Source organism: Adiantum capillus-veneris, chromosome 5 (assembly GCF_014529385.1).
Source record: "Adiantum capillus-veneris isolate H3 chromosome 5, ASM1452938v2, whole genome shotgun sequence".
In the NCBI taxonomy this organism is placed as follows: Eukaryota; Viridiplantae; Streptophyta; class Polypodiopsida; order Polypodiales; family Pteridaceae; genus Adiantum; species Adiantum capillus-veneris.
The window spans coordinates 118,497,108-118,519,075 of record NC_140935.1 but is presented as its reverse complement, the minus strand read 5'-3'; the positions used below and the strand labels follow the sequence as shown (position 1 = coordinate 118,519,075).

At 41.4% G+C, this 21,968-nt stretch overlaps 1 pseudogene across 1 annotated transcript; it reads right to left on the bottom strand.

Annotated features, from left to right (window-relative positions):
- Window positions 1-15,320: 15,320 nt before the first annotated feature.
- On the bottom strand, window positions 15,321-20,729 carry LOC147457989 (uncharacterized; annotated as a pseudogene). Its single transcript, XR_015188175.1, has 3 exons — window positions 20,338-20,729; window positions 19,955-20,213; window positions 15,321-19,026 (listed from the first exon to the last, which is right to left on the bottom strand). The product of XR_015188175.1 is annotated as an uncharacterized LOC147457989 (transcript).
- Between the last annotated feature and the right edge of the window lie 1,239 nt (window positions 20,730-21,968).

Sequence of the window (21,968 nt, the reverse complement as noted above, 5' to 3'; positions counted from 1 at the left end):
ATTTTTCCCTTCCTACATCTATTTTGTTTTTTTTCAAAAAAATTAGAACACCAAAAATATTTATCTTTTTATGGTAGCCTCATAATGAGAGAGATTTCTTTTGACCCCTTTATATTTTTTCCACTTATATTATTTATATTTGACATGTACATATTTTTTAGACCTTTGATTTTCTTAGTTGTACTATTCACTTATATCATGATCTCAACAATATATTCAATTATAGACCTACCAAATAAGGTCAAGGGTAGGTGGCATGCATACATGCACTATGGAGGGCTCACTCTTGGAGGTATTCAAAAGAATCATCCAAAGAAGGACCCCACAAGGACCTTGTGCAGTGGAAAAAAACGGTTGTTTTTGCTGAATTTTTAAAGTTCACTTGCTCTCCGAATTTGAAAAGGTGATACAAACAAAAGCTGTAGCTCGTGGACTGAACTTCTGCCTCAAATTTTTTCATATTTTTTTGAGCTACGAGCTGTGAGCTATGATTTTATTAGTGGACCCCAGTTTTCCCATGCTATGCAGCCACACTCTCTCTTCCACTTTATCATTTTCCTCTTTCACACACACTTCTCCACTCATCATCCCCACCTCTCTCACCACTCCTCTCTGCACCCTACTCACCTTCTCCTCAACCTTGAAGAATAAGAGAAACCATGGTGAACTCATACCTCCCACACACAATTCCATTCCAAAATTGACCACTTAGTTTCATTTTTCCTCCTCCAATTTACCCATATCTATCAAAAAAACCACAAAATTTAGCCTCTTCTCTTAAAAGACAGCATCATGGTGGTTGATTACTCAGATTCAATTACCTTGTCTCTCAAGGAAGGTCAAGAGTGAAGAAAAAATGTACCGTCAAAGCTAGTGGACCGTCAACAAGCGTCAAAATTGGCCCTACTCAAGACACTTGGAGCATTAACCTTGTAAGAAATCCACCTTTTCTTACCTCTTAAGAGTTTTTCTTCCTTATTTGTATCCTACATGGATACTCCCATTGTAAATATCCAATTCCATTTGTAAATTAATACTAACTCTACTAACACTAACCCACTATGAAAAGTCCTATCACCTCCATTTCTCTCCTCTCTCTTTCCCCACCAACTTCTTGATAATTCCAAGCAAAAGAAATTAGATAAATTGCTGAAAATCTAACCCAACCATGGTTAGAGGAGTAACCCTAGCCTTCAAAATTGCTATAAAAGGAGGGTGTAGCTAGCACAAAAAGGGGGCGCCATAAGCAAGAGCACTATGCTATAGCTTGAGAAGCCAAGCTCAACCTCTCTAGAAGGAGCTCTTGAGTGGAAGCTCATTGTCTTATGCATGTGCATGTGTTGTAATAGGGGATTAGCAAGGGAACTCTATGCCGTTGTAAGAGAGAGAGTGATCATTCAATTGAGAGTAGGAAATCTATCATTTCTTCTACTAGTGTAAGCCCAACATTTGCTGAATCAAGGAGGGTGGATTTGGACTAAGCTTGGATACTTTGTCTCCCTTCCAACGTGAAGTAATGGACAACAATGATGTGTAAGTGTCTTGGTATTTTTTGTTAAGTTCTTGATAGCTTGTCTCTGGTGTTGTCATCAATCTAGCCATAAATCCCACATACTGTAAGAGGGCGACAGGGTGGAGAGGACTCCCCTGGCTTTAAGACAGTGATTGGGGTGGCTTTTCTTGTGATGTGTTGTGGTGAAATTTACGCAAGCTATGTTGAACAAATACTAATCTCACTTTGATTTGTCATGACAGATTTGTAAGAAGGTATTAATGCAACAAGCACCCCCTCCCCCTTTCTCTCTCTTTCTTAAATATATAGTTGTGTTTGCTTGATCATTGCCGATACGTTTCAAAGCAGCCCGAGCACTATCTCTCTCCCTCTCTCTCTCTCTCTCTCTCTCTCTCTCTCTCTCTCTCTCTCTCTCTCTCTCTCTCTCTCTCTCTCTCGTGTTTTAGTGTGTGAGAGTGTTCCATTGGTGTTAGGGTTAGTGTAAATTCCTTGCTTGTTTGTGGGTTGCTCTAACGATTCTCCTCTTTTGCGTCCTAGTTCGCTCTTAAACTAGGTGGTGCCCCTTGTGTAGTTGGGATTTGGATGTGGGTTTGTTGTTTTGGTTTGTGTTGTGTTGTGCTCCAGCCCCATTGAGCAGCACGGGAGCCTTGAAGGGTGTCTAGAGGTTGCTCTTCTTGTTGCCCGCCCCGGACCGCTTCACTACCTATTACCAAAACCTTTTGTAATTCTCACCGCAAAAAAATTGTTCCCTTGGGTGTCATCTCAAATGAATCTTAGTACTAGGATCTCAAAGTGGATTATGGAATTTCAAGAGTTCTAAAACTCTTTCAAGGTAGAAGATAGTGTGTGTGCACAATTGCCAGGGATTCTCACTTATAGAGTGCATGAGAAAAAGATTAAGTGCATAAAGTATTAACCCTACCATTACCACCACTTAAGACCATACCCAATGCATTCACCTTGTTCTTTGATGGAGCTTTTAGGAGGCCAAAGTTAAAGTAGGGGGAGGGTTGGTGTCTCTTAATTCAAAAGGTGAAGTGGTTATGAGGGAGCACTTGTTAATCTGCCAGGTTCAACAAGCAACAATGACGTGGAGTATGATATTTTACTTCATGGCTTGAAGATGTGTCTTGCTCAAAAGCTATGACGTCTCATGGTAAAAGGAGATGCACTTTTCATTGTGAAACAGATCTTAGGTATTTGGGCTTGCAAGAATGAAAGACTAAAGCAAAAGATTCATGCCATCCGCGTCGGATATTTAATTTATTTGAAGAGGTGAAATTGTATTATATTCCTAGAAAACAAAATGAGGATGTTAATTTACTTGTACAACAAGTTGTTGTATGTGTTGAAAAAGAAGTACAGATCATCATGGTGGAAGCAGCTATCAAGCAACCAAGGTACTAGGGAATGGATTCATTGTCTCAAGAAGAAAAGTATGTATCTCTTCCTAGAAGGCATCCTCTATCAAAGAGGAAAGAACCAAGTGTGCAAAAGAGTACCAATAATTGAGGAAATTCCAACCATATTTGAAGGTTTTTGTGAGGAAGCGTGTGGTGGTCTTTTTGCCCAAGAACCAACTGTGAAGAAGATTTTGTTTGCAGGGTATGATTGGCCAAGCTTGCATCTTGATGTTCAACATTGGTGTGAAGGTTGTCACAATTGCCACACGTAAATGAAAATAAAAGTTTGGTGCATGGTCCAAGGCAATTGGTTCTCAAAAATAGACCCTTCAAAAAATGGAAGATTGATGCTATGGGTCCACTACCTACAACTAAAAATGGTAAAGGATACTAGTGGTTGTAGACTATATGACTAGGTGGGTGGAAGCACAAAGTGTGGCAAAGATAAATGAGAGAACATTAAAATACTTTGTCTACACAAACATTTGCTGCAGATTTGGCACACCTTTGGATATTGTTTCTGATGATGATGCAAGCTTTAGAAAGGGCTTTCTCACAGAAGTTTGTGAAGAGCTTCACATTCTACATCATCACATCATATCCCACTACTCCCAATCAAATGGTTTGGTAGAGAAATCTAATGGCGTCATTGCAAGAATCATTAGAAAGATGGTAAAAAATTAGACAAATTTAGGGGATGATTCCATGTAAATCCGGTCCTCAACTGTTGTCAATAGCTTAATTTCTCTTTCTTTTTGAAGTATTTTTCATGCCTATCTAAGTAGGTGTTATGCTTTTTGTTGCTCTCTCCATCCAAGCACTCTTGCTATGCTCATTAGGAATCTATTATAATGAAATGCTCACTATGTCTATGTTATTTTCCGCTACACACAAGTTACTAGACCATTTAATGTTACACTGGTATCAGAGCACAAGGTTTCTCTTTTCTTGCTCAAGAGGAGAGGTCATCAAGCTAACTATAAATGGTTGGTATTAAGTAAGTAGAATAGGGATTTTTCAGCCTTGCAGTGCGCCTGCTTTGTGTAGATAATGGGGCATCATGATCAAGAGCTATGGTCTTAATAGTGGAGTCCTACGGGGTTGACCACTATTGAGCTATTAGAAGCTTGACAGGAGCCGGTATTGTTTTGGTGTTGAAAGACGCTCTCTTCTATTCCTTGCAATTAATGATATTCGAGCCACAGGTACAGGAGCTTGAGTGCTTTTCTAAAGGGGTTAAGGGAGTACCAACTAGGGCTTGAAGTGCCATTGTATTCCTTGCAACTAATGATATTCGAGCCACGGGTATAGGAGCTTGAGAGCTTTTCTAAAGGGGTTAAGGGAGTAGCAACTAGGGCTTGAAGTGCCAAAGTACACCTAAAACATTTTACACCTAAAAATTGTTAGAATGGCTGACAATAGTAAAGAGATTGAAATGAATGTTGATAGCTTTGATTTTGCTAATGAACATGCTACTAATGATGCCCCTATGCTTGTTGATTGCCTAGTTTCTAGGCTTCAACAAGCCATGGGCCATCCATCCCTCCAAAGTGAAGTGCAACGGTAGCTACGTGCTCATGGGATTCTCCAAACTCCCCACCAAGAAGAGAGAGTACCTAGGAAGCCTCCTTGTGAGACTTCCAAAAGAGGCCTCTCTTTGATAAGGGAAGAAGAAGAGGATCCGTACGAAGGGCTCAAAAATCTATTACTTGACGACGCATCTCCTTTCCAAAGGAGAACTCAAGTTCCAATGGTAGAGCCCCCACCAAAAGAATGAGAAGAAGTGAGTCTCCTGCCACCTCAACGAAGATGGCTCCACGAAGACGACGGGCAAAATGCTCTCCAACACCCCCTAAACGGAGAAGACCATCCCACACTTCTCCACACCATAATTCAAAGAGGGATGACAGAAAACAAGAGAAGAAAAAGGCAAGAAAGAGGTCACCCTTTTCTCCATCTTCTTCATCCTCTTCCTCTTATTTATGAAGAAAGTCATGGTGCACACAAAGAGGAACAAGAGAAGAAATAGGCGAGAAAGAGGTCACCCTCTTCTCCATCCTCCTCAAATTCTTCCTCTTTTGAAGAAAGTGATGGTACAGCTTTCAAACCACCAAAAAGAAGAGGCCATAGGAAATCCTATGCCGCATGGAAGAGGTCGCCCAAGCTCAAAAAATTCAAAGAGGGAGGAAAGAACATCTCTTTCCTTACCTACAATGGCACCTTTGGTGCTACGGACAAAGTCTTGGCCTTCATTCAACACTTCAATGTGGCGGTTGTAGATGAGGGCTTCACGGAGTCCTCTAAGCTATGCCATGTAGCTATGCATTTTCAAAAGTCCGCCAGGCAATGGTGGTCTAGCCTATGGGAAAACGGTGAAGCTCCAAGAACATGGAAAGCTTTAAGAGCTTCCATCATGAAGCAGTTTTTTGCTACCGATGCCCAAGACAAAGTACTCACCAAATGGAAAAGCTTGAAGCTCTCTCCCTACGAATCTATTCACAAATATGTAGACAAGTTTTGGAACTTACATCTCAAAGCCACTATCTTCAAAAAGATGGATTTTGGAGAGAAAAAACGACAATTTTGTGTAGGTCTAACTGAAGATATGGTAGAGTATGTTAACTCCCAAAGGCCACGCACCATATCTGCGGTCATACACCATACCATGGTGGCTTCACGAATCAATTTCCAACAAGGGGCTAGGAGAAATCTTAAGCCCACGGAGAACAAGGACCATATAACGAGCCTAAGGGGAAGGACATTGTCCAAAAGTCTCCTAAAGGCAACGCCAACAACAACAAAGCTAAGGAGAAGGGAGTTTATAAAGGCAAAAATAAACTCTCTCCTGAAGAGCTTGAGTGTTATCGTAAAGATAACCATTGTTTCAAGTGCGGGGAGCAAAGCTAAGGAGAAGGGAGTTTATAAAGGCAAAAATAAACTCTCTCCTAAAGAGCTTGAGTGTTATCGTAAAGATAACCGTTGTTTCAAGTGCGGGGAGCAAGGGCATGCCTATCATGCCTGCCCCCACAAAAATACATGAAATGAGCCTCCAGAGCTACCTTGATCGAAATCCAAGAAGAGGATGCTCACCACAAAGGATCTCCTCTATGCCATGCTTGGGGAAAGGTAAGAGAACATGTGATTTTATTCTCTTTAACCCTGGTTCTACTCACAATTTCATATCCACAGAGTTGGCCACCAAGCTAGGCATCCACGCCTATGAGATGGGAGATGTCCTACCCACCGATGGTGCTTTCAAGGGGCAAGAAGCCCCAATCACTCCCTTAATTGGGAAATTGAGGCTCCATGTCCAAAGCTATGTGGACAAGGAGGACTTCTTTATCTCTCCTCTCAAGCACGAGGGATGTAATCCTAGGGGCACCATGGTTTGATCGCATGGCTGCCAATGTTAAATTCCCTGAAAGGCAAATTTACTTTAGGTTCAGGGAAAAAGATATGTACATAGGTGCTAAGGAGTTGGGTAACACCATACCCATTGTACATATGCAGGCTTTCAATAAGTCAATAAAGAGCTCTATTTCCGTGTACATGATTTTTGTTAAAGATTCTCAAAATGAACCTAATGCTTTAGCAAAAGAAAATATAAACAATCACAAGGAATTAGAGTTGTCCAATTTTCTCAAGGGATTTCAAGATGTTTTTATTGACGACATCCCTTGTGAACTACCTCCTAAACGAGGCAATGATGACCATGCAATTGAACTTCTTCCAGGAAATTCACCGCCTAATAAACCTCCTTATAGAGTCTCTCAAGCTCAACAAGAGGAGATTATGCGGCAAGTGCATGAGTTAGTTGAGCAGGCATGGTTAGGCCTAGCTCATTAGGCCTAGCTCATCTCCATTTTGTTCACCCGTGCTATTAGTGCAAAAGAAAGACAGCACATATCGTATGTGTGTCAACTATAGAGCACTAAATAGGATCACTATCAAGAATAGGTTTCCCATTCCACGGGTAGAAGACCTATTTGATAAGCTGCAAGGATCGCACTACTTCAGTAGGGTTGACCTAAAAAGTGGCTACCATCAAATAAGGATAGTTGATCAAGACATTGTAAAGACCGCATTTCGCACTACGTTTGGTCTTTACGAATATATTGTCATGCCTTTTGGCTTGACCAATGCACTAGCCACCTTCAACCACTTGATGGTTGGAGAAGCTCTTCAGGGCTCACCGAACCTTTACTGGAGTGTTCTTTGATGATATAAGCATCTACTCTAATTCACTAGATGAACACAAGCAACACCTCCATGTAATATTTCAAGTCTTACGATAGAATAAACTCTATATTAATCGGAAAAAAAGTGAGTTTTTCCTACAAGAGATTCAGTATTTAGGTCACATTATCTCTCAAGATGGCATCCAAATGGATCCATTAAAGCTAGAGGTAATAAAACAATGGCCTAATCCAAGAAATCTACATGACTAAGAAGCTTTATAGGTATGTGTGCATACTATAGACACTTCATAGAAAATTTCTCACAAATCGCGGGACCATTACATGACCTAACAAAAAAAATCATTAGGTATACAAGGTCTGCCAAGGAGAACAACGCTTTCAAAAAGCTGAAAGAAAAGCTTATCTCTCAACCTGTGCTTACGTTGCCGGATCTCTCAAAGCCATTTGAGGTCCAAAGTGACGCTTGTGGTGATTTCCTTGGAGCTGTTTTGCTCCAAGAAGGGCACACCATAGTCTATGAAAGTTGAAGGCTTGACCCTATTGAGCAAGCTCCAAGCATATATGAAAAGAAACTCCTCGCAATTCTACATGCCTTAGACTCGTGGAAGCACTATTTATTGGGGACTCCTTTCATTCTGTGGATGGATCACCAAAGCCTTAACTACTTCATGACACAGACCAAGCTCTCCGACAAACAAATGAGGTGGCAAATTTTCTTTCGCAATTTCATTTTCATATTGCTCACATTGTTGGCAAGCATAATCAAGTAGTCGATGCACTCTCAAGACGGCCAAGAGTGAATCCGGTTTCCATAGCAACTCACAATGATCTATCTTCTATGATAGATGAGTACGCTATTGATGCCAATTTTAGAGATGTGATTTCAGCCCTTGCGCTAGGGAAGAAAGAGGAACCATTTACCTTACAAGATGGTTATCTTCTCTATGGCAGTAGACTATGCATTACTAGCTCACTACGTGAGAAAGTAATGTATGAATCCCATGCTCCTCCTTATGCGGGGCAAAGAGGGTTTCAGTCTACCCTAAACGGGATAGAAACATATTTCTATTGGCCTACCATGAAACCACACATACAAGAGTATGTTTCTAAATGTGTGGTATGCCAAAAGACAAAGTTTGATAGAGGGAAGCAACCTAGATTGCTTCAACCTTTGCATATCCCTAATTCACCATGGGAGAGCATATACATGGATTTTATCTTTGGATTGCCCAATTTCATCCATGGGAATACCGGAATATAGACGATAGTAGACAGGTTTAGCAAACAAGCTCATTTTTTACCTGTCAAAAAGACTATCAAAGCCCATCAAATGGCAACCCTCTTCATTCACAAATCTTTAAGTACCATGGCTTGCCGATGTCCATAGTGTCAGATAAAGATCCTAGAATGACCAGTTGTTTTTGGAAGGGTCTCTATGAGAATTTAGGGACAAGGCTCGGCCTATCACCCACAAACAGATGGCCAAAGTGAAATAGCTAACCTAACAATTCTTGATCTACTAAAAGTCTATGTAATGGAAGTAGATCAAAGGTCCCAATGGGAGAAGTACTTACCCTTAGTGGAGTATGCCTACAATAAATCTGTATATACCTCCATGGGAAAATCACCTTTCGAGGTAATTGAGGGAAGATCCAAAAGTCCCCTGCTACTTAAGGTACACGGTAAGATCTTCATTGCAGATGAGTATAGCCGAGACCTACAAGAATCTTTCGAAAAGATTAAGGATGCTATCTCTATCTCACAGCAAAGGAAAAAGGCTACTACTGATAAGCAGAGAAGAGCCAAACCTTTAAAGAAAATGATTAGGTCTTGCTTAAATTTCCCAAGGCTCGATTAAGGCACATGACGGGCAAGAATCCTATGGGACACCAAAAGTACTATGCTAAGTTAGCAAAAAGGTACTATGGTCCCTTTCAGATTCTTAGACCGATCAATGAGATGCCCTATCAACTCAAGTTGCCCAGTCATTGGCTCATACACAATGCTTTTCATGTGAGCCTACTAAATCCTTACAAAGGAGAGCCACCTCAAGAACCAACTATTGAAGACCCATCGGAGATTGAGGACCAAGAAGAGGTGCTGCAGCCCGAGTCCATTCACCGACATGAAGACAAGGTATTGAGAGGCGGTAAGATTATCCAACAGTATCTTATTAAGTTTAAGAACTATCATTTTGAAGATGCTAGATGGATGCAAGGAATACAATTAAAGGATAACCTAAACCCTGTCAATGCTTACAATGCTTCCCTAGAGTAAGAAAATGTAAAAATGTTTAAAATGAATAAAGTTTTTGTGTTATAAGACTCTCTTTTTCTTTATTGTGCACAAATGTTAAGAAGTTTGCATGCTTGGGATCAATTTTGCGGAGACGACGTCTTCCAAACACCAACTAGAGCTTGTCACTCTACTATGGAAGATTGATAGGACTAATGCACAGACATGCTTGCGGCAGCTTAGGCTCTCAAGCGCCAAATGGATTATTCATCCATTCTGGAACGATGTCGTAGGGTAAGATAGGGATCCTCTACCCGCTAGAAAAAGGACTAATATATAGGCTTTATCTTCTCTACCCCATAGTTGAGGACGACTATGATTTCAAGAGAGAGGTAATGTCATAATAACTAATATTTAATCCTCCTAAATGATTCTCTCGTGCTAAACTGATCATTTAATATGGGAAAGTACCAAGGGAGAAAAAGCTAGAATATTGGTTAAGCTGGCAGACCGATCACAATAGGGATCCAAAGGAAAGAAAATAGGGATCCAAAGGGGTCCCATTTGCAAAAGAGAAATGTGCAACAATGGGCTTCAAAGACCCTAAGGTTCAGCCCATTAAGACTTCCAAAATGCTAAGGTTCCAAAATTCAAAGGTTATGTTCAATGGTCAAATTCTAGGTAAATTGGATGCTTGTGGGAAGACTCAAAAGTCTTCCCACATCCCTATCTTGGAGGGGGCGAGCCCTTTTAGTAGGGGATGAGAGAGAAACACACACACACACTCTAGCAAGCTCCCTTTACACAAAGGGAATAGGGGACACGTGTCAGCTCCCTAGTCGAGTTGCCCCCAAGGTGCATTCAAATCCTATTGGATGGCCATAAAGGTGGACCAATCAAAATTAGGCTAGAGTACATTTAGTTTAATTCATCTAAAAACACTTGATAAAAGAGCCAATAGAAATTAAGCTCTCTAGAAGACTATTGGACAGTCTCCAAAGGGGTCCAATAAGCATTCAGCAGCCCAATGGCTTGCCTGATTGCTATTGGCCAGAAGACTAAGGGGTCCAATGAGATTTTAATCGCATTAATTAAATACTAAAGCTCTCACAAAAGGGGAAAGGGGGACACATGTCACAAGGCTATCACTTATGCTTCTTAATTATCATTGGCTAAGCTTTGCAGGGTCTAATAGGAGGCCAGCATGAGTAAAGAGCAGAGGGGTCGACCAAGAGAGAGGGTGGGATGATTTTGGCAAGGCATTATCACACACACACACACTCACACAATCTCATGTGTGGAGTAAAGAAGACTATCTCCTTCTCAAGTTTTAATGGAAAGCTCATCATTTACTCCAAGCTTGTGAGAAGGGAGGCCTACACCAACAACTCTTGGCTTTGTGATGCAAATCCAACCAAGAGCCAAGCTCCAATGCATGCTCATCTCCTATACCATGCTATTACTAAGCTATTATGAGTGATTATGTGAGGAGACATACTTCTTTCTCGTAATAATACTCCTTCTTCCGCACGATCTACTCTCATACCCCGCTAGCTCTCACCATCTTCGAAGGTGTGTGAGTTCTTGGGTCTGAGACCGTGAGGGAATTGATGTTGTGTTTTACAAGTGTGAGCTTGGTGCTTGAAGCTTCCATCTTCATTGCACCAGCAAGTTATTGAAGGAACACAAAGTATTGTATTGTAAAATGTCTCCCTTGATGGGGGAAACCTATAATACAAAAGCCTTTTGGAGGGGGGACCGCCGGCTCCATGTAAATCCGGTCCTCAACTTTTGTCAATAGCTTAATTTCTCTCTCTTTTTGAAGTATTGTTCATGCCTATCTAACTAGGTGTTATGCTTTTTGCTGCTCTCTTCATCCAAGCACTCTTGCTATGCTCATTAGGAATCTATTCTAATGAAATGCTCACTATGTCTATGCTATTTTCCACTACACACAAGTTACTAGACCATTTAATGTTACAGAACTCTATATTCTCACATGTCTCCTGTTGAAAATTCCAAAAAAATATCTTCCACTATCCTAGCCACTTTTCTTAAATCATTTCATCCTTTTACCCTAATAAATAAATAAATGAGGGTGCCTTTACTTTGATTTTCTCGATTTCATATTTAAATTTTTTTATTGAATAAATTATAGATTTTATTTTTCCTATCATGAAAACTATACGCCATTGTTTAGATAGCATGACTAGCCCTAGTACTAGCTTGGTATTTTTCACCATGTGTATATATTATAAATATGAAAAAACTCATCCATGCAAGTGTCCACCTACACTTGAGTCCCTCAGATCATGATATAGTATGCGAAGAGACACTCTTGGATCTATAAGGAAATCTCATACAAAAGGACCCACACCAAAGACTTAAGAAGGAAATAAAATACATGCTTTTGATAAATATTTAGTGTCCCTTTTCAATTCGAATTTGAACATGTCATCAAATAAAAAGTATAGCTCGTGACATCAAGAACACACTCAAGTTATTTTATAATGTTTTGAGCCAAGGACCATGAGATATGAATTTACTTTGTGGACCACTTTTTCTCACAAGGCACTCCTAGTCTCCTCTCACCTCCCTTCCCTCAGTTCACACATTCCACATGCACACTCACTCATCCCTCTCCATCCCTCACTCAATCCTACACATTCTATGGTCTCTCTCACCCTCTTTACCATTATCTACCCCTATCTCTAGTTTGCACCGATACACACATACACCCTCTCTATTTCTCATCATATCTCTTCTCAAGTTACTAGTTTCTCTTGTCTATTTCAAAATTAGCAAGTGAACCATGCTTAGCCTCTACAAATTTGGATTTTTCATCCACAAAAATCTGCATACAAATAAACCTTGGCGGCAACGTAAAGAAGTAAAAGAAGAAAAAAAAGACCGACGGTCATTTTTGAAAATCTACACAAGGGTGAGTGCAAGCTTCTTCAACAAAAACCCAACCTCGTTAACCCTCTTTATCACTCTTTTTAATATATTTGTACATGTATCATTAACATTCTTTTAGTGATTACTAACACTAACTACTACTAACCTACTAACATGAATAACCATCGATATAATCTACTAACCTACTAACGACTACTAACCTACTAACATGAATAACCATCAATATAATCATGAAAGACACCTAACCTCAAAAAATGTACATAATAAAATCCTCTCTCTCTCTCTCTCTCTCTCTCTCTCTCTCTCTCTCTCATCAATAATGCCCTCAAAAAATGTACATAATAAAATCCTCTCTCTCTCTCTCTCTCTCTCTCTCTCTCTCTCTCTCTCTCTCTCTCTCATCAATAATGCCCTTTCTTGAGGCCACATCCATGATTTAAGCAGACAAGAGAGACCCGCCATATTTTGATATTCAAAAAATTTGAATCTTGGTTTATTAGTTTGTCAATAGGATCATCAATAATCTTATTGAGGGGTTTCTAGTCTATAAATAGGCCCCTCTCCTTTTTGTAAATTATCTCTCACATAGCATCTTAATACTATATCTGTGAGGAGAGACTAGGCGTAGTCACCATATTGTGAGTTTCACACATTGGTGCACTATAGTTTTTTATGCTATACATTGCGAGAGAGAGAGAGAGAGAGAGATCTCAAGATTACCATTGTACATGTTTTTCCACCATCAATAAAATTGAGGTTTGGTGCTTCAAAAGTGTGATTGCTTTCAAATTTCCCTCCATCCACTTCTGCAACGTGGTTTGGTGACTTCAAGGTGATTTGTATCTCTAAAGTTTTATCATTTGAGCTTGTTGTGAAAGTGTTTTTAGTGTGTTTTCATTGCCAAATTCTTGTCCATTGTAAGAAGATATTGTGGTGAGAGGTTTCCCAAAATCCTAAGACAATGTGTGTGATGGCAATGTTTGACATTCACTGAGCGTTGGTTTAGTTTTATGCAAGTTCTATGATAATGTCATAACAAACAACATCACTTTGCAAGTTGCAAACCAGATATTACACAAACTCCATTCCTCCCTTTGCTCTACATATTTTTTGCTCCACTTGATGCATGTGTTTGCATACGATTTCTTGTGTGTGTTTTGTTGTGCCTCTTCTCAATCATACGAAAGCTCTCTTGCATCCTAGTTCACATCCCATAACAAGGTATTCTTATTCAAGTCAAATTGACTAAACGATCGCCAAATACAATGGAAATAAGCAGCACAAATTTGCTAGGTTTGGGTTTGGCTATTGGTTTGTTGTTGTTTTTTGTGTTTGTGGTTGCCCCAGCCCCAATAGAGTAGCACGGGAGCCTTGAGGGGTGTTTAGAGTTCACTTCTCTTGTTGCCCGCCCGGGACAACTTCAATAGACTCTTTTCTTGTAATTTCCAAAATTGTCCTTGCATATTCTCTTTCTCTCTCAGAACACAGTACCTATACAGACATGATCATCATCCATCATTTTTCATCCCCAAGATTCTTGCAATTTTTTTAATTTTTTTTCTAGTCGTAACTCTCAATAACCAAGTTAAATGTCAATTAAAATATCAAAAGATCGTTTCCATGCACAATGAGAGCCAAGAACTATGTGATATATAGTACAACATCTAGGATTTAAAGCCCAATCTTGAGACAATTATACTTTTGACTTAGTTAGTACGCAATTTGAAAAAGATACTATTGACTCTTTTATATAACTCTATCATTGCTTCAATCCTTTATAGTAGGATTTTAACTTCTTACAACCTTATTATCATTTCATGATATTCTAGAATCAAGTCCCCGTTGCATGTATCGTGACACTTCCTCCAATGAATGAATCACGTGTAGTCAATGATGACTATGGTGGCTACCATATCATTGAGATTTGGAAGGTCCATGAAAATTGGTCTACAAGTTTGTATGTGTATGTAACACTTTTAGCATAATGTATCTAGCATCTTATACGTGATCCATGAACAATCTCCTAAGAGAAAGGTTTGCGTTTAAATCTAGTTATTATATAGGCTTTGGCACTCCACGACGCCCACTGTGGCTACCACCTTGGAAGCTTCGCATTTTCTATGCACCTACCAACAAGCAACAAACAATGTATGCCACATATGTGCGAGCATCCATATGAAAACTACATCTACACCAGGTAACCAGCAAGCAACAAAGACTGTATGCCACATAGTTATAGAGCATCCATGTGTGACTACATCTACATGTACCACCACCCATGGTCTTCCTTGGTGGCTAGCTGCATAGTCGATCTGCTAAGGATATTTCTTTGTGAAGACCTCCGTTGTGCTAAAACAAATACGAGTTGCGCTTGTAGACACTCGTCACGCGATAACTATGCCTCATGCGTGGTCACAACTCCGTGGGATACTTGTCACATGTTCCAGATAACTGGTACACATGTGACCACATTCTAACTAGTAGCTTTCATAAATGCTGAAAATTCAAATACCTGCTTTTTGTTGAAGTTCTCACGGTCGAGCCCTCTTAGGTGGCACTCACGCGACGCTCAGTTATCAATAACTCACGCAGATACTTAAGCCGCAATGTGGGCACATGTATCCTACTGAGCCAGCTCAGTACTACTGCTCATAGCCTTTTGTAACTGTGCCGATTTTGGCATAGTTGCATTAGGGGGGTTTGTAATACATTTAATACGGGCATCTTTCAAAGGAATCAACGCTCTCTCTCTAGATCCTCTCTCTCTCTACCTGCTAGGAAAGGTAATATCCTCCATGCAACTTTTGTTGACTCTCGAGCATGACCGTGGCCATAGCTCAGTTATCAGTCATTCAATGAGGCTCAGTAGCCTCAGTTACCCAAACGGATAACTGAGCCCTCGCGTGACCACCACCTTATGTACCTAACTACCAACAGGGGTTGCCACTAAACATTTTTCCTGACCAAAGAAAATAAGGGCACACAAACACATTAAGCCCCCAGATTGATGCAAGCACGGGCATGGGGGATGCTTAGACGCCCACAAAGCTCTTGTCCATCCTAAGATGCATAGCAACATATTTGGAAAGCAGGTCAACAAGAACTCCATACAAAACTACTCATAACAAGCACCTGCACATCTTCAAGTTGATGCAGGCAGAACCCATACGACCAAAATGCCATCTCAAATCAGTAGCAGAAAAGCATAGCAGACTCTATACTAAGTGTGTTGCAATCTCTTTAATTTGTTCCTGCCTCACAAGCAGATCATCTTCAAGAGTTAGCCGCAAGTTGCGCAAGCTGAGAAGATGCTTCACTGAACTATCATCAAAATGGTAGCCAGCAGCTGAAAGCAGTAACTCTTGCAAGCCTTCTACCAAAAGGACTCTTTCCCCTCCTACCACTCCCTTTGCCACCTCTGCCACCAGCTCATATGCAACCTCAGCATCGCTGCACCCGCTCGGCAGTGAGATATAAATCTTCTTTTCGCCCTTTTCCCACCTCACATGTGCAGCTCTCTTGGCAATATACATCTTCCCACCTGCAAGCACCTTGCACTCCACCTCCCCCACCTCATCCACCAGGCACAACTCCACGTTCTTTAGCTGCATCACCATTCTTTTCCTAGCTTGCACGGTTAGCCGGTGCTTCGGATCAGCTAAATACCCCAGTATTGCTCTGAACATTCCTCTCCCTATCTCGTTCCTACGTCTCACCACAGGAGGTCTCTGAATCTTGCTTGTAAATGTACCAGGACCTGCACCCATCAGCGACTGAGATAAGCGCTTCACTCCAAGGCTTTCGTATCACCTGACCAAGTCCTCCACCCACCAGGCCACGACAGCACTTCTTGGATACCATGCGAACTTCGGAGAAGGGTAGGCCCGACTGAATACATCAGCCAGAATGACGTTATCACCATACAAGACTTCCGCAGGCCGAGCTAGATCTACCATAGCAACTTCATGTTCGGTTCCTGAGGTCTGGCAGGGGATTCTGCATCTTGCAGCAAAGACTTGCACTTCCCCTCTTGCATTTCTAGACAAGAAGTCCCATCCCTTGGCAATTATACACCATGCATTTTGACATTCTTGGTCGTTCACCATCCCCCTTTTCTCTCCCCAATCCACCCACAGCTGACAATACTTCTCTGTCCCAGGTGTAGCTGCTACTCCCATGTTGTCCTTGAAAAACTTTAGCACCCCCTCATCCTTGTAATACTTGTTCAGCACAAAAACTGTCATGGAAGAGTCCTCCACTATCACTTATCACACACTCACTTGCACTCCTCCATGAGCCCAACGATGATCCTCGCCGGCAATCCAGAACCCAAATTAATCTCAAGTTGTGGCTTTTAACCCACCCCATCCAGCCACGAGATCACAAATACCTATACCACCTGATTGCTGTGTCAGTCTGCACCTCGAAGAAGCCCGTTTTGGAGAGCCATTGGATGTGATTTGCAGCAGCAGCAGCCCCATCTTCGACTTTTGTCACCAAGCCTAGCTCACTGAGGATTGCGCAAAGGGGACGCAAATCTCCATAAAACCTTGAGTCTGCAAAAGGGACATCCCTGCGAGTACGCAGATTGCTCCACTGCCCACCTGAATCCAAAAACACCATGGAGGGTTTCTTGTTCCCGTGTTCGACTGTTTTCACCCAGTATGATTCTTGTAAGCTTGTCTTTAAGCCAGCGGAAATGTATTTTAAACCTTGGACCCAGGAAAGGAACAGTTTCACATCACTCGCTGTTAGTCCCCACGGGGAAGGTATGGAGAAGAAACCAGGGGTGTGGTTAAATCAAACAAGTCCTTTGCATTTACTGCCTGTCGCAAAAACTGAGTGACACAATCCGGCCCAATTTCATCTGCCATAATAGCTGGAAGCTCCAAATATGATTCAGAGAGGAAAACAATGTCTTCTTCCCAAGTATTATTCAACAGATATTTGGGCCACTTGGAAACTGAAGGTGGAAGAAAAATAGGCCCCTTGAAATTGTAATAAACATCGCCTGAACGATCAAGCACAGGCATCTCAGAAAAGATGCTGTCGCAATCTTCTTTTAAAAGATACCCATCCTGGATAGCATGCAGTAAGAAATGCATCAAACCCAAGGCTAAAGATGGTTCATCATGTGTCTTCTCATGCATCTCTTTGCAAATGCTTGCCAGTTTCTCTGCATAAGTCTTGACGGAGAGCTGCTGAATATTGGCAACCTTCTTCAACCATCGACATACTAAAGAGAATGTATCATTGGAGGCCCCCATAGCTGCTCTCACAGTACTATTTGGCATGAAATGCACACTCAACCAGCGCTGAAAGATCGGTGTCCAATGGGACAAGATGACTACATCTTTATGCTTTTGCGAAATGTAAACGGAGATAGCTTCACTATCACTTGGAGCTAAGAGTGTGACCTTGTTCTGATGATCAAGGTATTTCACCAAGGGCAAAGGTTTTAATCTATCAGAGTCAATTAGATCCTTAGATAATGACCTGAGCAGCTCCACATACAGGGTGTCTGGCAAACTCATCAGCCAATTTGGACTCCCTAAACAAAGAATATAGAGGTCAGGAGTAAAAGGCAAGACTTCCAAAGTTTTCAGCACCTCCTCATAGTCTTCCTGTACATCCTCATCCACTATATATACTCTCTGTAGTGTTAGAAGTTTTGGAGGTTGAATCTTTGCATTGTGTGCTTCCTTGAGCAGGCACCTGAAGTTTGGATCAATAGTACGTACCAAAGCAGGCTGGCAGAAGAAAAATGTGCAAGAACTCTGGCCTGGCCCTGCACTTGTCACTCCATTGTCTGTTGCTACACCAGGACTCAAAGGAAAATGCTGGCCAACAGCTGAATCACAGAGAATTGCATTATGGGCCATAATCTGTCTGAGTATGATGGCTCTGACAAACTCAAACTCCTCTACATAGAGTTTATCAGAAGGGATGTATCTATACACATCCCTCAAACCAATTTCAGGCAATTCAATCTCCGCAGACCTGAGAAAGAACATAAATGCTGTCACAAATGCCTGGGGAATGCACGCAAGGATGCATTTATTCCACTGACTGTCAAAGCGTAATGTGTCTCGAGAAGAGACAAGGAAGAAGTCTGCATTGATGATGAAGGGAAACCCAGCCACAATCTTTGTTGGCAAAAAAGCATAAATATCCGGCTCGGTAGCATCCAAATCATAATCTTCCAATGGAAAGGCAAGAGTCATATTCCATGTCTGCACATCACGCCTGTGGTCCACCTCATGGTTTGCCTCGACAGGGAACTCTTGCTTCCACACATGATAGGCAGCTTCTCCTTTTGAACAAGATAGATGCACCATTGAATAGTTGCAGTTATTTGGAACCATCCCAGCACACTCTTGTGAAGGGGCCGTCACATCACGCTGCACTACCATGCTCTTGGACACTATTAAGGAACTTCTGTCAATCTGGCGAGCAGAGAGCTTATCTATTTTGTTTAAGAACAGCACAAGCCGAGGAGAGAGCTCAAAAAGCTGCTCACACATGGCTTGCACCTTGTCTTGACGAATTGGCAGCACAATAATTGTGTTAGGAAGCTCCGATTCATTTGTCTCGAAAAGTTCACAAAGCTCACCATCTGTGGGTGAATCTGCCCATTCTGGCACAATATATCCAAGCTCTGTATCTTGTGTGGGGGCATCATTAAACCGAATGCAATATCCTTTGCTTATAATTATCTGAGTATGAGTAACCAAAAACACACTTTTGAATCCAATACCTGCATAAACCAGGATAAATGACTATTCAACTTCAGAACATACATACAAAAGGGACAAGAAATCATTTCTTTATAATTTGTAGTAAAACAAAAACAAAGCATTGTTTTGACCGAAGATAATCATGAGAAAATCCATGGAAACTACAAACATCCCTTTCACATAAGGAGTCATTACAGACACAAAAATCCTAATGCATTTACACCTCAGAGCTGATTAGAGGTACCGGAGAAACCTCTTTTCAATCTACCGTGAATGCATTCCTTACAAAGCTAGAAGGCAATTCAATTCAATCATTTTAATTCTCGCCGTCTACTTCTTTATTCCTTAACAAGACAGTTGCTTCAAATAAACCTCAACCTTCAGAGGAAACTCTTCCCATGACAACTTTTCCATAAGCTTGAATTTGCCATGCTTTAAAATGCAAGGCAAGAAAGGACCATCTTTGTTGATCAATTGAAAGGTGGAGATAACTCTCAACCCATTTGCCTGCTTCAACCCCAAAGCGCTTTCTCCTACCAAAACAATGCATGGTACTGGAGAGGTTAGGGTTCTCCTATATTGTAATGAGCCATCCACAACCTTGATCCCATCAATGTTTAGGCTATAACATTTCAAAGGAAAAGCTAGGCAAATCGACTAAGTACATTATTGACTATGACAATTAGTTCTCTAATGCACACACATATGCCTAGATGGTTCCATCAAAAGCCCAAATTAAACTCTAAATGAATATGCAAAGTGTTAACTGGTGAATCATCCATCAGACGATATAGCCATGATCAGCTTCATCAAGCATAGTATTGACCCATCAGTATCATCACTGTCCAATAGTGGGTGCCCTGTAGCGAGGTTTAATCCTATCATGGACACACTCTGTAGTTGCACAATACGTCCTTATTCATCATATATGGAGTCAGTACTTGTCACCTTTTTCTCCAATGTATCCACTTTCCCGCCTGCCTTTCTTGGTAGAGCGCCCTATACTGCACAAAGACTCCACATTGGCTCTGGAAAAGCCGACCTCATTGTTCAAAACAAGGAGCGTCCAGTCCACTCCTGCTCCCGCAATATCTGCCTCAACCAACACGAACTCTAGCTCTGGTACCACTCCTTCCGCATAGACATTGTCATCAGCATTCTCCCAAAGGCATACAATGAGGCAAGGTAAGAACTTATGCAGCAACCTCTGCACATATCGATCGACTTTGACCCAGTATGTCAAGTGAGTGTTAATGTGTACTTTAACCCACATGCATATATAGCTTCATTAACGAAACCATAGATAACCTCAGAAACCCTTGACGTTTTACCTGCACAAGCTCCATCACGAAATGAAGATCCTTATGATACAGCTCAGCGGCAAGATGACGAATGGATTCATGCATGTCCACTGCCAATGGATTGTTCTTTAAAGAACCAATACCAAATTTATTAGCCCTTATCTCCTCAATCACACTTCTGAAATCCTCCATTTTGGAGCAGACGGAAGCTGGCTGATGGAAAATCTGCTGCTTGCAGCTGTATTATATAGAAAAACCTCTCGAGTGGAAGAGTTCTCTCTCTCTCTCTCTCTCTCTCTCTCTCTCTCACACACACACACACACACACACAGTCTTCGGGAAATCCCGCGGCTGCCCCGCTATCTGAGCTTCACGCGCCAACTTCCAAAGCGCCAGCGGGCAGCGGAAGGCCCACTGTAATTAAGGCCTTTGTACTGGAGAATTAAGCAAATAACATTTTTTAGGCCTATTTTGCATTTCCCTTTTTTTTTAAAAGCCCTTCGACTAGTTTTACGGGAGAGTTAACTTAGGCTGGGTTCACATTGAGGAGGCGGAAGGGAGGCTCCAAAAGTTGCTTTTCCGGGTGGTAGAGTAATATAATGCACACTTCCGCCACCCATTTGTTCACATAGAGGGTGGAAGAAAAAGTAACTCGAATTTCTTCCGCCGTCTTGTGTGAACATTAGGCGGCAGCAGAACAAAGATTGAAAGGAAGAAGCATTTAGCATTTGCATCAATAAAGCATAGTACAAACCATAGCATAAAAATTATTAAATTGATTGCATTTGTTACAAAATCTCTAACTTGAAGATGATGATGACTCTACTTCCTCTAAAGCCTCATTTCCAAAAATTTCTTGGACATTGATCCGTGCCTGCTCTTTGTACATTGCCTTTGCAATATTGTCTCGCCTCTCGCAGCCTACTCCAAGGTCATTGGAACCTCCTTCATCGCTGCCTTGAGCACGCTCCATAGCCTCCTCTATTCTGACCTCCCGTGTTGCCATAAGCTCCATCATGGATGTAGCACCTACTCTTCGATCCTCTGCCGCACGCCCATTGTGACCCGTCAGTTCTGCTTCTGCCTCCCACACCCACTCCATATCACAAGATTCTCCATGGAAAATACAAAGGTTGTGAAGCACAAGACAAGCTGCTACAAGATCTAGCACATAGCGTAGATTCATGTCACATCTTTTTAACAAAATTCTAAACATTGCCTTCAACATTCCAAAAGCTCTCTCAACTGGCATCCTTATACTTGATTGAATGAAATTCCAGTAGTACTTGAGGTGTGACAGTCCTTCTTTGCACCCTTTGAAAGGCACTAGCATATATGGCCATGACGGATAAGCGCAATCACCAACTAGACAACAGTTGCCTAGCTCCCCTTTTGCACATCTTTGTCCTAGCTCACTTCTAGTGAAATTCAAGGAGTCATCCACTGATCCGGCCCATCCAACATCAAAATTCCATATTGAACAATTAGCAGATACAGTTAGTTGCAGCAAAATAGAGTGGAAACCTTTTCGATTGAAGTAGTCGACATGGTTGTCCCTTGGTGCAATGACGGGAATGTGGGAACCATCTATTGCACCAACAACAAAGGGGATTCCTCTTGCAGCTTCAAACTCGCGCGCCAATGTCGCAATTCGAGAGCTT